Here is a 14,869-nt window from a genome sequence, read left to right on the forward strand (position 1 = left end):
CAACAGATTCAACACTGATGTTGAATCTCTCAAAAATGAGGGAAGTTTTGCCACAAAAGGTTGGAGGAAAAAGTCCACATATTGGGATAGATATGATGTTAGGCTCTCTATTCCCAATATAATCGGTCTGCCTGGCGGGTTTGTTATACTTTTATGTGTTTTTGGGAGGTGGTAAAAAATGGCAATTCTCGGGCAGCTACAGTACAAAAAATCATATTCACTTTTTTTAATGACATCATTAGTGAGAGCTTCATCTAAAAGATCTTTTAGTAAAACCAAAAATTCCCCCGTAGGGTCCTTTTTTAATCTTTTGTAGGAGGTGGTGTCATTCAGGAGTCTGAGGGCTTCCCCCTCATAATCCTTCCTATCTTGTAGCACAACACCGCCCCCCTTATCAGCTTGCCTGATAATCAGGTTTATATTTTGTTTTAAGAGTTTTAGAGCCAATGCTTCATTCTTATTTAAATTATGTCTTATATCACTATTTTTAACATTACTAGTTAAAAAGTTAAAATCTTTGTTGACCATGTTAAAAAATGTCTCTATATGGTGGCCTTTAGAATGTGCGGGATAAAATTTGGATTTCCCTTTAAAGTGGGTATGTGTGCAGGTTAAATCATTATCCCTAATCTCTGTCTGAATAGATGGAACAGTACTAATCTTAGTAACCTCATCTGGTAAAATATTTTCTAAATCAGATTTTATAAAGTGCCTCTTCAGAGTAAGATTCCGAACAAACTTCTGAAGGTCTGAATACAGTTGAAATGCACTTGGGCCACATGAACGGGAGAAAGTGAGGCCTCTGTCTAAAACCTTTTTTTGGTCATCCGTCAAGATGACCGTGGACAGATTAAAGATCCCTTTGGGAGATGTAATTTTTAAGGCATCTCGTAGTCTCTTTTCTTTAGATCTGGCCCCCCCTCTTGTTCCTCTCCTGATAGGACCCTTTTCCTTCTTTCTTTTATCTCCGGTTTTTGTACTGCGCCCTGGCCCTCTCCCTTCTTTGGGGGATCTATATGCCTGTTTTTTACCGAGTCTAAAAAACCCGATGGCGAGGGTTGGGCTGGTGATCTATGTCTAGGACTCGGTTTAAAAACTCTCTGATTAAAATTCGTATCATAATTTGCATATTCTCTTTGTCCATATTTAAAATTTGGAATGTAATTTTTCCCTTTATAATTGGGGTTTCTAAAGTGTCCCTCATGTCTAGGGTGAGGGGTGTACCCATTATTTGGAGTAAAACCCCTTCTATCTTCATATATTTCAGTATCCCTGCCCCTCTCATTCCAATTTTCCCAGCCTCTTTGGTTAGGAAAAGGTATAAAATTTCTTTGCTGCTCATTGATTCTGTTCTGAGATTGGGAGGAGTCTCTATTTCCCCCTCCTTTTTGGTTAGTTTTTACAGACCTGCTTCTATCAGAATCTTTCGCCCAATTCCTCTGTCTATTATTATCGTAATCGGCTTTATCTCTAAAGAACTTTTCGTGTTTCTTCTTCATAGTCTCTTCCTCTGCATGTTCAAGTTTCATGCGGAGGTCGTGCTCTAGCTCCGAGCAATCATACTCGATTACTAAGGGCTCTAGCACTTTTATGAAGAAGAAACATGAAAAGTTCTTTAGAGATAAAGCCGATTACGATAATAATAGACAGAGGAATTGGGCGAAAGATTCTGATAGAAGCAGGTCTGTAAAAACTAACCAAAAAGGAGGGGGAAATAGAGACTCCTCCCAATCTCAGAACAGAATCAATGAGCAGCAAAGAAATTTTATACCTTTTCCTAACCAAAGAGGCTGGGAAAATTGGAATGAGAGGGGCAGGGATACTGAAATATATGAAGATAGAAGGGGTTTTACTCCAAATAATGGGTACACCCCTCACCCTAGACATGAGGGACACTTTAGAAACCCCAATTATAAAGGGAAAAATTACATTCCAAATTTTAAATATGGACAAAGAGAATATGCAAATTATGATATGAATTTTAATCAGAGAGTTTTTAAACCGAGTCCTAGACATAGATCACCAGCCCAACCCTCGCCATCGGGTTTTTTAGACTCGGTAAAAAACAGGCATATAGATCCCCCAAAGAAGGGAGAGGGCCAGGGCGCAGTACAAAAACCGGAGATAAAAGAAAGAAGGAAAAGGGTCCTATCAGGAGAGGAACAAGAGGGGGGGCCAGATCTAAAGAAAAGAGACTACGAGATGCCTTAAAAATTACATCTCCCAAAGGGATCTTTAATCTGTCCACGGTCATCTTGACGGATGACCAAAAAAAGGTTTTAGACAGAGGCCTCACTTTCTCCCGTTCATGTGGCCCAAGTGCATTTCAACTGTATTCAGACCTTCAGAAGTTTGTTCGGAATCTTACTCTGAAGAGGCACTTTATAAAATCTGATTTAGAAAATATTTTACCAGATGAGGTTACTAAGATTAGTACTGTTCCATCTATTCAGATAGAGATTAGGGATAATGATTTAACCTGCACACATACCCACTTTAAAGGGAAATCCAAATTTTATCCCGCACATTCTAAAGGCCACCATATTGAGACATTTTTTAACATGGTCAACAAAGATTTTAACTTTTTAACTAGTAATGTTAAAAATAGTGATATAAGACATAATTTAAATAAGAATGAAGCATTGGCTCTAAAACTCTTAAAACAAAATAAAAACCTGATTATCAGGCAAGCTGATAAGGGGGGCGGTATTGTGCTACAAGATAGGAAGGATTATGAGGGGGAAGCCCTCAGACTCCTGAACGACACCACCTCCTACAAAAGATTAAAAAAGGACCCTACGGGGGAACTTTTGGTTTTACTAAAAGATCTTTTAGATGAAGCTCTCACTAATGATGTCATTAAAAAAAGTGAATATGATTTTTTGTACTGTAGCTGCCCGAGAATTGCCATTTTTTACCACCTCCCAAAAACACATAAAAGTATAACGAACCCGCCAGGCAGACCGATTATATCGGGAATAGAGAGCCTAACATCAAATCTATCCCAATATGTGGACTTTGTCCTCCAACCTTTTGTGGCAAAACTTCCCTCATTTTTGAGAGATTCAACATCAGTGTTGAATCTGTTGGAAGGTTTTGTGTGGAAAGACTCTTATAGGTGGCTCACCTGTGATGTGCAGGCCCTATATACTAACATCCCACATGCGGAAGGTTTAAATGCCGTTAACTCTTTTTTATTGGATGATGTTAATCTACACCCTTTAAACAGCAAATTTGTTTTGGATTCAATCAACTACATTTTGAAGCATAACTACTTTATGTTCCTCGATGAATTTTTCTTACAGGTTTGCGGAACTGCGATGGGCACTAGATTTGCCCCCAGTTTCGCAAACCTGTATATGGGAAGATGGGAAGATGACTGTATTTACAATAATAACCCTTTCAAATCAAACATCATCATGTGGCGTCGTTTCATAGATGATATCCTATGTATATGGGATGGCGACCAGTGCTCAATTGGCCACTTTATGCAGCATATAAATAAAAATGTGGGTATTCTGCTGGAGGCAGTGTGTCAGAGCACAGCCATAAATGATCAGGAAAGCAGCTTGTGGTTAAAAGATATTCTTTATTCGGACATCATGGTGCAGTCAGGGAAATGGAGGGAGCTCTTACGCGTTTCACGCCTCGTTGGCGCTTCGAAGCGCCAACGAGGCGTAAAACGCGTAAGAGCTCCCTCCATTTCCCTGACTGCACCATGATGTCCGAATAAAGAATATCTTTTAACCACAAGCTGCTTTCCTGATCATTTATGGCTGTGCTCTGACACACTGCCTCCAGCAGAATACCCACCTATCTACCACTTTTCCGGATGCACGCCACCAACAAGAAGAAAACAGGCTTTTTCATGTGAGTTTATCCTTTATTCTATTTTGGAGGTATACACTAGGGTGGTTTAAAGCGTGTGTGACATTGTCCTCATTAGGAGTGATGTGATGGAGCTTAACACTCTTCATTCACAACACCTCTAGGACTTCAATATATATGTCCTCTACACAGCGCTCACCTACATACCGAATACTCACCTGTATATCAATAGCCTGCATCAAGCCATCTTCTATCAAGAATATTTGAATTGACATTGTTATTTCCATTATCCATAGTCATTTAGAGCACTATTGATGAACTCTGTTCTTCTACTGCTATATAAATAAAAATGACAGAAACCTAACTTTCACACATGTAGAGCACGAGAAAGAAATACACTTCTTGGATCTCAACCTTGCGGTGTCTGGGGATGGTAATGTGGTGACAAAAACACACTTCAAGGAGGTTGATTCTAATAACCTCCTTGTAGCCACAAGTAACCACAAAAAAACGTGGATATCAAATATTCCCAGTGGCCAATGCTACAGATTGAAGAAAAACTGCAGTACAGAGGTAGATTTTGAAGAACAGGCCAAAAAACTGACCTCAAGATTTTTGGAGAGAGGTTATCGATTGGAGAAACTCACTAAAGATCTGGAAAAAATAAGAAAATTAGATAGAAAAACAATGTTATTACCAAAAAATAAAAAAAGTAAGAGTCTCCGGGAGAACAAGGATAAATGCAATGTATCTTTTATCACAAATTTTAATTCAATGACGGGGCAAATCGAGAGAATTATAAAAAAACACTGGTCAATTCTCTCAAATGACTCGCTGCTGAGTGCTCACCTCTCGAAATTCCCAAAATTTATATACAGAAAAGCCAAAAACTTAAAAAATACACTATCCCCAAGTGATATCAAAACAACAGATTACCATAGTGGGGATAGAAAATGGTTAAGCACTAAACCAATTGGGAATTTTAAGTGTGGTAAGTGCTCAGCTTGCAAGCATTTGCACCCTGATAAGAAAACTTTTAGATGCTCAGATGGAGAAATCCACGATATTAAAGATTTTATATATTGTAATACTGACCATGTAGTTTATTTATTAGAGTGTCCGTGTGGCCTATTTTATATAGGACGCACCAAACGTCCATTAAAAGTGCGCATTCAAGAACACCTGCGCAACATCAAAATAGGGTTTATGAAGCATAGCCTTTCAAAACATTATGCACAATGCCACAATAGTGACCCCTCCTCTCTATTATTTAAAGGTATTAAGCATATACCAAAAAATAGGAGAGGAGGGGACAGAGTGAAAGAACTTTCTAGGCAGGAAACCTTCTGGATACACAAATTGAACACCTTGTATCCAGGGGCTCTAAATGAAGACATAGATATATGGTCCCTGTATTGATGTCTCTGTATGATCTTTTGTCCAAGACCCTTTTATATATATATATATATATATATTTTTTTTTTATATATAACTAATTATTTACCTTTTTTCTCTTTTTAATTCATTTTAGATATTCATCAAATTTTAGACTTTGTCTCTATGTCCTTTTATGTCTATTGCACTATTGCTGCTAGGTTCCCCTTTTTTATTACTTGCAAAGGTTGCACATTTATCTTGCATGTTGTCCTTTAAGATGGACCGGCTTTGAGAGCTTTTCGTGTTTCTTTTCTATATCACTATGTAAAAATAGGTATTAGGATAGTTATCCTAGTGTGTCAGTAATTGGTACACTCCTGTGCTATGCCTTATTCCAGTGTTTAACATTTTTTTCTTTGTTTTAGTATCAACAATCGCGTTTGTTATTGTTATTTGATTGTTAATAAAGTTTATTTTAATTGTTGTCATGTTGCTATTGACAACCAGTGACGCGCGATATTCGGACTTTTATCCCTCCCCTGCCGCTCTCCTATTGGTTGTGAGAGCCGCAGGCTAAGCCAATGAGGCTACTGACAATCAGTGACGCGCGCTACCGGGACTTTTATCCCTCCCCTGCCGCTCTCCTATTGGCTGTGAGAGCCGCAGGCTAAGCCAATGAGGCAAGGTCGCGGGGTACTTAGATTCCCTTCAACACCACTCAACTTTATTCCCTGATGAAGAAACCCACGGGTTTCGAAACGCGTTGGAAAAGCTGACAAGAGTCTTACCTTTCACTGTTACCCCATCACGCGAGCTGACCCAGCGAGAACAGAGCAAAAACCGGCGATTTTCCCCGCGGTGACGTCATCAACCCGGAAGTGTTTGCCCGGAGGGGAGAGAGAGAATATTCAGCTGGCGTGGAGTTCCGCTGTGTAACAGCATTTTATGGGACAATAGCACACGTCCCACTCGAGTTTTGGGAGTAGAACTGCCAAAGGCTTCTTACCTACCCTGTACCAGAGGCACCAGCGTCCAGATCCATGTGAGGACATCTGTTCCGGTTTTCTGTGGCGTTGGGTAACAATATCCCGAAACTGCTTGTTATATACCATATTGATGTACGCACAATACTCACCTTATTCTAATTTATGTCAATATAATTTTTAATGCACTATGAGCGTTGTGCGCTGTGTCTTTTCTGTTTTTATCAGATACTTACAACACTGGGGATACATCTCTGATAAATAAACCAAAGTCTTAAATTAAAAAAGTCCACATAAAATCCCTTGTCCTTGACTGGTTCTCTGCTGGAGTGCTTCAGTACCAGATCTTTATGATTCTAGATAAACATGCGGTAGCAATTATTGGTCTTTATGTTAATCCTAGCGTTGTGTGTATATATATATATATATATATATATATATATATATATATATATATATTCTCTTTAGGCTTTAGATGATCTTATCCAATGGGTCTCTAAATGCTGTTGCATGCTCTAATGACAAAAGGCCTCAGTGCTACATCCAATATGACAAATGATATAGTTATATACTGTCACGGCCCCTTTTATTCTCAAACATCTCCGATTTTGTTTGGGTATTTTTTTCGAATGCCACGCACTTCACCGCATTCATGCCGCATTCATGTCGAGACAGCGCTAATACAATGCACGCGGCCGCCGCTTTAAATACCGGAACATGCCGCATCAAACACTGCATCTGCACGCGCTTTTAAAAGTTGCGCTGAAACAGCCGCACGAGGCTAAAGGCGGCCGCCACAGTACTGATCTGTTTTTCTTTCCATATGCAAGTGTAATTTAGATAAATTCTTTGGCCAAAGCATTTTAAGCTTGCAAACCATGCCAAGATATCCCCTCTTTTGCAAGTCTAACACTACTGCACCCGCAAAGTCCAGTCTTGCTGAACTGAGAGCCATATTTAACCAACCACAAATAGTAAGAAACACAGAGCAACTGAAATTAGAGGTGTTTGTGAAAAGGCAACTTTGATTTAATTTTTTTTTTTTTTAACTTTCCATTGTGCTTTTGAGCGATTGTCTTTCTGTTGTGACTCCTGTTTCCCTATGTGATTGTGCTCATTTGTCATTGTGCTGTGTGACCGGCCTGTGTTTTGAAGAGATCGATCAGTGCGATTTCATGACATTTATTTACTAGATGTGACTAGACACAATTAAAAGTGTTATCCAGCTTTTCAGTATTTAAAATAGTGGCACATGTGCAGTGTGAAAGCATTGTGCGAATAGTGACGGCAGTTGTAGGGCAGAGGTTTTTAACAAGGATTTGGGGAACATTAGCAGGGATTCCCTAAAACAATGTGGCAATAAGGACTTTTTGCTTTTCCTTCGATAACTCCGGAAAGCTTAATAAAATGTGATACGGTCACGTTGTAACACACACACACACACACACACACACACACACACACACACACACACACACACACACACACACACACACACACACACACACACACACACACACACACACACACACACACACACACACACACACACACACACACACACACTATAAAAAGCAGATTAGTAGATTTGAAACATATAGGGCAATAGCATGTTTATGTGCATAGAACACGTTGCCTGGGGTTCTGCAAACACCTACTTTTTAATGTTTCCGCAGTTCTTGGAATGGTATATCTAGGCACATTCACAAGTCAATACGATATGATAGAAAATAAACAATGTTTGGAGTTTATTGAATAGCATGGTGCATACCTACATTTACATATAGATGGCTATTTCTGTGAATGTACTATACTTTCTCATTGCGCTTCCCTGCTACAACACAATCATTTCAAAATTGAATATAGTAGAGCTGTAAAACTCGCTTTTTTTAAATTTAATTGAAGCTGGCTCTAGCCACATTCTCACTAAAATGTAAAGAACATACAGTATGTCCTTTCTGCCCACTATACATTTACGAAACATAATATTTTATAAGCAATACCCACTGCTCTGTTACATATTCTTGGTCACTCACTACTAGGGTATTATGAACTGAAGGATAAAAATGAGATTCCTTTCTGCATTAGTGTATAGTAGATCGTGTATATACAAGTACAATCTCTGGCTCTGTAACCCAAGTTAGTAGTTTTGTAACAACTGTAGATAATGCTGTAGGCAAATGAAAATGCAACCAACTGATTGTTATATACTCCGTCCATACCAAGGCTCCCCACACACAAACATCATTGCACAAATAAGAAAATGCACAGTCTCCATTTTAATTGGGTATTGAGGTGCTGGGGGATATTTCCACTTATAGAACATTGAAACATTGTCAACATAAAAATGTGAAATAAATACACACATTGAACTTTTTATTTCCTTTCGTCCCAATGGGATTTTGGGTTGAGTGCTTGGTAATATGAGCCAAATATATAAAACAGGATGCACAACTTAGGTGAAAGGGGGATGTCACGTACGTGTGTTCGCGCTCTGTTAACAACCAACTCTTCAGTTGTCTCACTCACATCCCCGCAGGAGACCAAAAAATTAGCCCTGTCAGTCCAAAACGGTCACACTATACCCCAATTACAGTCACCAGTAGACTTCATTTAAGAGTTTCCATCTCAGGAGTCCTCTGCCCCCTTATACTAGAAAATTATGCAATTAAAAACTAAAACCTAATTTAGCAAATACGTGTCTGAAAATGCAGTCACTCTTCCTAGGGTACGAGGTTCAATTAGAGCCAACACATTATACCTCTTGTACTATTACATCTAAAATGTAATACAGTGCTTATTATAGAAAAAGGATTACAAAAACAGCACATGCAGTTTATAAAATAAATTAAAAAAAAGGAATAAAACAGAAACCCTAATATATATTAGATCCTTTCGACAGGCCATGATGTAGGAAATATTAAGTCTGTGTTCATCTGGTACAGCACATCTCTGGGTGATTTCTGCATTAGGGATTTTAATCCTCCTCCCCCCCTAGTCCTCCATCTGTGATAAAGACCAGTTGCCTGAACAAAAACTTGCGGGTGCGTTTAATCTCGCGCGCTGCCCTGTGAAAGCACGGCTCCTCAGATAACAGGGATTCATTTCCATTTAATCAGAGAGTGTATGAAATGCCCCATAACGTTCTCCCTGTAACTCACCAGATGAATCATACCAACACCCTAGTGTTCAGTTATGTCTGACAAATACATAGATATCACCGATGACAGTCCCACGTGTAACCTTCAGAGGGAAACTAATGATCTGATATTTGCAACACTGATATTGTCTCACATTTTATACCATTAGAATTGTGTACTTTTGCACTTGTCATATTTATACCAATTAGGGCTTGTACCAGATATGAATTCTCACAGACTGTTAATCTGTAACGATGGTGATAGAGCGCCCCCTGTTACCTTTAGGATTTGCCGTGTCAGGGAACATCTCAGGAATTTGACATTGTTTTGAAGTTTCCCTCTACAGATAGAATATCTGGTTGGGTTTGTGTAAGCTGTTACAAGTCAGTATAATGTAAGCATGGCTTTCCTAAAGGTTTTATTGCCACCCAAGTCATGGGCAGTCTATGATAAACCCACAAAGAAACAGAACTGAAACGCTTCTCTTAAAAAGCAGGTTAACCCGTTAGTTGCTGAACTACTGCTCAAACTTTAAAAAAGGAACAGCCATTTTTGTCTTAATTTTTTTTAATACAGGATTGAAGCCGGGGGGTCTCCGGAGTTGAACCCCATTCATTTCAGCTCCGGGGGTCACCTGCTTCCGGAGATACTTGCCTCCAAAGAGGGCGCCGTATCTCCTGCAGTTTTCTGCTTCCTCGTCACACGGGCCAATAAGGAAACAGCACCTGATGACATCATGGCTTCCTATTAGTACTGAAGCTTTGAAAAGTAGGACTTCTAGTGAACCCTGGAGTGGCTACCGGCACCCCCTACGGAGGAGGTATGTAACGCCGAAAGTAGGGGCTCCCCAGAAAAGTAGTATAGGAGTAGTATAGCTTATTCTAGCCTTTTGGTATGCTATTTGTTCCTTCCTGCCTATGCACTAACATCCCTCTATTTATTTTAGAATCAACCATCGCGTGTATTAAATATATATATATCTTTTAATTGTTTGTCCTCTTGAATGTTAATAAAGTTAAAATTGTTTTTGTTAGGTTGCCTTTAGCAACAGCGAGTGTGTACAGATCGAGCCGTCGACTCCTCCCTGCCTCTCTCCCATTGGTTGAGACGAGTGATTGATGGACCAATGGGACCCTGGCACGGGGTATTTAATTTTGACTATTTCCACCTTTATTTATTCCCTGATGAAGAAACCTACGGGTTTCGAAACGCGTTGGATAGTGTATTAATACGATATACACTGCCCCACTGTTGTGATCTGACCCAGCCAACTTGCGCTATTATCGGCGAAAATCTTCCGGTGACGTCACCAACCAGGAAGTGCCTGAACGGAGGAGGGAGAGCAGAAGCTTGTTGGCGTGCGTCCCCCCTTTGAAACAGCTGTCCCGTGTGAGCTGATAATGTGCTGGACGCTTTGTGGGAGCAGGGACTGACTAAAGACCCCATACCTTACCCAAAGAGGGACCGGTGGCCACGAGGAAAACCTGCCTATACCTGTGACGACATCATATCCGGCTTTCACTTGGTGTTTGGGTAAAATATCCCAGAAATGCTTGTTTAAATCAACCTGATGTACTCACATTACTTATCTTTTTCACTGCTATTGCTAATATAACTTTTAATCGCACTATGAGCGTCTTGCGCTGTGTTCTTTGTGTTTTTATCTGCTAGTTCCTGGGGGTCCTTGAGCCATCCCTGTAACCATAGCTGCAGACGCTCCATAAAGGTCACGCTATTTATTTTATATATATTTTATATTTTACAATTACTATCTAGTTGCGCACTGATTTTTTCACTTGTTCTTAGTGCTCTCACCAGAATTTATTCTATTGGCTCAAACAAAGAACCAAATTAATGGCAAGAAAAAAATAATTCTAGTGTAGCGTTTTATATTCAATTACTAGACTTAAAACTCAATGCCGAAGTATAACATAATATATATTCGTGGCTTGGAAAGCGTCTAGTCGGCAAACCCACACCAGAGAAAGGAAGGCGGAGAAGTGAAGTGGAGTTAGACTCCTTTTTCCCCATCTCAGCCTCTCCCTACGTATTGTTTCTAGCATGAGTACCTAACCTGTGTTGTGAGGACCCGGCTGCTCAATCTCATTGTCTGTCTTCGGGATAAATTAAAACCCAGGAATCTTTTTGAAAGAAAAAGCAATGTCCTATATGTTTCATAATTATTTTGATGAAGGAGCACATGCCACCAAGCAACTAGTAAATGGGTTTGTAATGTTGTGATAAAAAAAATAATTGCAATTATGCCAGTGGATTTAATGAGATTAGATGCAAGTTAAATATGGACTGTAGCATGACATTTAGGAACTTGCACTCATTAATTGAAATGGCTAGCATTATTTAGTAACGAGCAAGTCAGAAAACCTGGGTGTCTATTGCAGATTAAAATATTCCACATTAAAAAAAGTTTACATAAATTTCCGTTTGACATTTGGCAGAAGGTGATGAAGAAAACTAAGCAACAAAATAAATGATCAATGCTATTTTCAGAGTCAAATTAAGTTTTATTAAAAGGTTCATTAAATCCCTAATTAACGTAATATAGAAACAGGAGTTATATATACACTGGGCCACACAAGTTACTGCAGTTATTCTTATGCAGTGACGCCTCACCGATATACCCGGATATTATGCAGTGACGCCTCACCGATATACCCGGATATTATGCAGTGACGCCTCACCGATATACCCGGATATTATGCAGTGACGCCTCACTGATACGCCCGGTTATTATGCAGTGACGCCTCACCGATATGCCCGATTATTATGCAGTGACACCTCCCCGATATACCCGGATATTTTGCAGTGACGCCTCACCGATATGCCCGATTATTATGCAGTGACACCTCCCCGATATACCCGGATATTATGCAGTGACGCCTCACCGATATACCCGGATATTATGCAGTGACGCCTCACCGATATACCCGGATATTATGCAGTGACGCCTCACCGATATACCCGGATATTATGCAGTGACGCCTCACCGATATACCCGGATATTATGCAGTGACGCCTCACCGATATACCCGGATATTATGCAGTGACGCCTCACCGATATACCCGGATATTATGGAGTGACGCCTCACCGATATGCCAGATATTATGCAGTGACGCCTCACCGATACACCAGGATATTATGCAGCGACGCCTCACTGATACGCCCGGATATTATGCAGCGACGCCTCACCGATATGCCCGGTTATTATGCAGTGACGCCTCACCGATATGCCCGGTTATTATGCAGTGACGCCTCACCGATATGCCCGGTTATTATGCAGTGATGCCTCACCGATATGCCGGTTATTATGCAGTGACGCCTCACCGATATGCCCAGATATTATGCAGTGACGCCTCACCGATATGCCCGGTTATTATGCAGTGACGCCTCACCGATATGCCTGGATATTATGCAGTGACGCCTCACTGATATGCCCAGATATTATGCATTGACGCCTCACCGATATGCCCGGTTATTATGCAGTGACGCCTCACCGATATGCCCAGATATTATGCAGTGACGCCTCACCGATACGCCCGGTTATTATGCAGTGACGCCTCACTGATACGCCCGGTTATTATGCAGTGATGCCTCACCGACATGCCCGGTTATTATGCAGTGACACCTCCCCGATATACCCGGATATTATGCAGTGACGCCTCACCGACATGCCCGGTTATTATGCAGTGCCGCCTCACCGATACGCCCGGATATTATGCAGTGACGCCTCACCGACATGCCCGGTTATTATGCAGTGACGCCTCACCGATATGCCTGGATATTATGCAGTGACGCCTCACCGATATGCCCGGTTATTATGCAGTGACGCCTCACCGATATGCCGGTTATTATGCAGTGACGCCTCACCGATATGCCCAGATATTATGCAGTGCCGCCTCACCGATATGCCTGGATATTATGCAGTGACGCCTCACCGATATGCCCGGTTATTATGCAGCGACGCCTCACCGATATGCCCAGATATTATGCAGTGACGCCTCACCGATATGCCTGGTTATTATGCAGCGACGCCTCACCGATATGCCCGGTTATTATGCAGCGACGCCTCACCGATATGCCCAGATATTATGCAGTGACGCCTCACCGATATGCCCGGTTATTATGCAGTGACGCCTCACCGATATGCCTGGATATTATGCAGTGACGCCTCACCGATATGCCCGGTTATTATGCAGTGACGCCTCACCGACATGCCCAGATATTATGCAGTGACGCCTCACTGATACGCCCGGTTATTATGCAGTGACGCCTCACCGATATACCCGGATATTATGCAGTGACGCCTCACCGATATGCCCGGTTATTATGCAGTGACGCCTCACCGATATGCCCGGTTATTATGCAGTGACGCCTCACCGATATGCCCAGATATTATGCAGTGACGCCTCACCGATACGCCCGGTTATTATGCAGTGACGCCTCACTGATACGCCCGGTTATTATGCAGTGATGCCTCACCGACATGCCCGGTTATTATGCAGTGACACCTCCCCGATATACCCGGATATTATGCAGTGATGCCTCACCGACATGCCCGGTTATTATGCAGTGCCGCCTCACCGATACGCCCGGATATTATGCAGTGACGCCTCACCGACATGCCCGGTTATTATGCAGTGACGCCTCACCGATATGCCTGGATATTATGCAGTGACGCCTCACCGATATGCCCGGTTATTATGCAGTGACGCCTCACCGATATGCCCAGATATTATGCAGTGACGCCTCACCGATATGCCCGGTTATTATGCAGCGACGCCTCACCGATATGCCCGGATATTATGCAGCGACGCCTCACCGATATGCCCGGATATTATGCAGTGACGCCTCACCGATATGCCCGGTTATTATGCAGCGACGCCTCACCGATATGCCCGGTTATTATGCAGTGACACCTCCCCGATATACCCGGATATTATGCAGTGATGCCTCACCGACATGCCCGGTTATTATGCAGTGCCGCCTCACCGATACGCCCGGATATTATGCAGTGACGCCTCACCGACATGCCCGGTTATTATGCAGTGACGCCTCACCGATATGCCCGGATATTATGCAGTGACGCCTCACCGATATGCCCGGATATTATGCAGCGACGCCTCACCGATATGCCCGGATATTATGCAGTGATGCCTCACCGATATGCCCAGATATTATGCAGTGACGCCTCACCGATATGCCCGGATATTATGCAGTGACGCCTCACCGATATGCCCAGATATTATGCAGTGACGCCTCACCGATATGCCCGGTTATTATGCAGCGACGCCTCACCGATATGCCCGGATATTATGCAGTGATGCCTCACCGATATGCCCAGATATTATGCAGTGACGCCTCACCGATATGCCCAGATATTATGCAGTGACGCCTCACCGATACACCAGGATATTATGCAGCGACGCCTCACCGACATGCCAGAATATTTTAAGAACAAGCAGATGACTCTTGATTATTATTCTTTACCTCATGAGCTACAAAATGTAACAATGACATAGCTG

The sequence above is a fragment of the Ascaphus truei genome, chromosome 4 (genome assembly GCF_040206685.1).
Source record: "Ascaphus truei isolate aAscTru1 chromosome 4, aAscTru1.hap1, whole genome shotgun sequence".
NCBI lineage: Eukaryota > Metazoa > Chordata > Amphibia > Anura > Ascaphidae > Ascaphus > Ascaphus truei.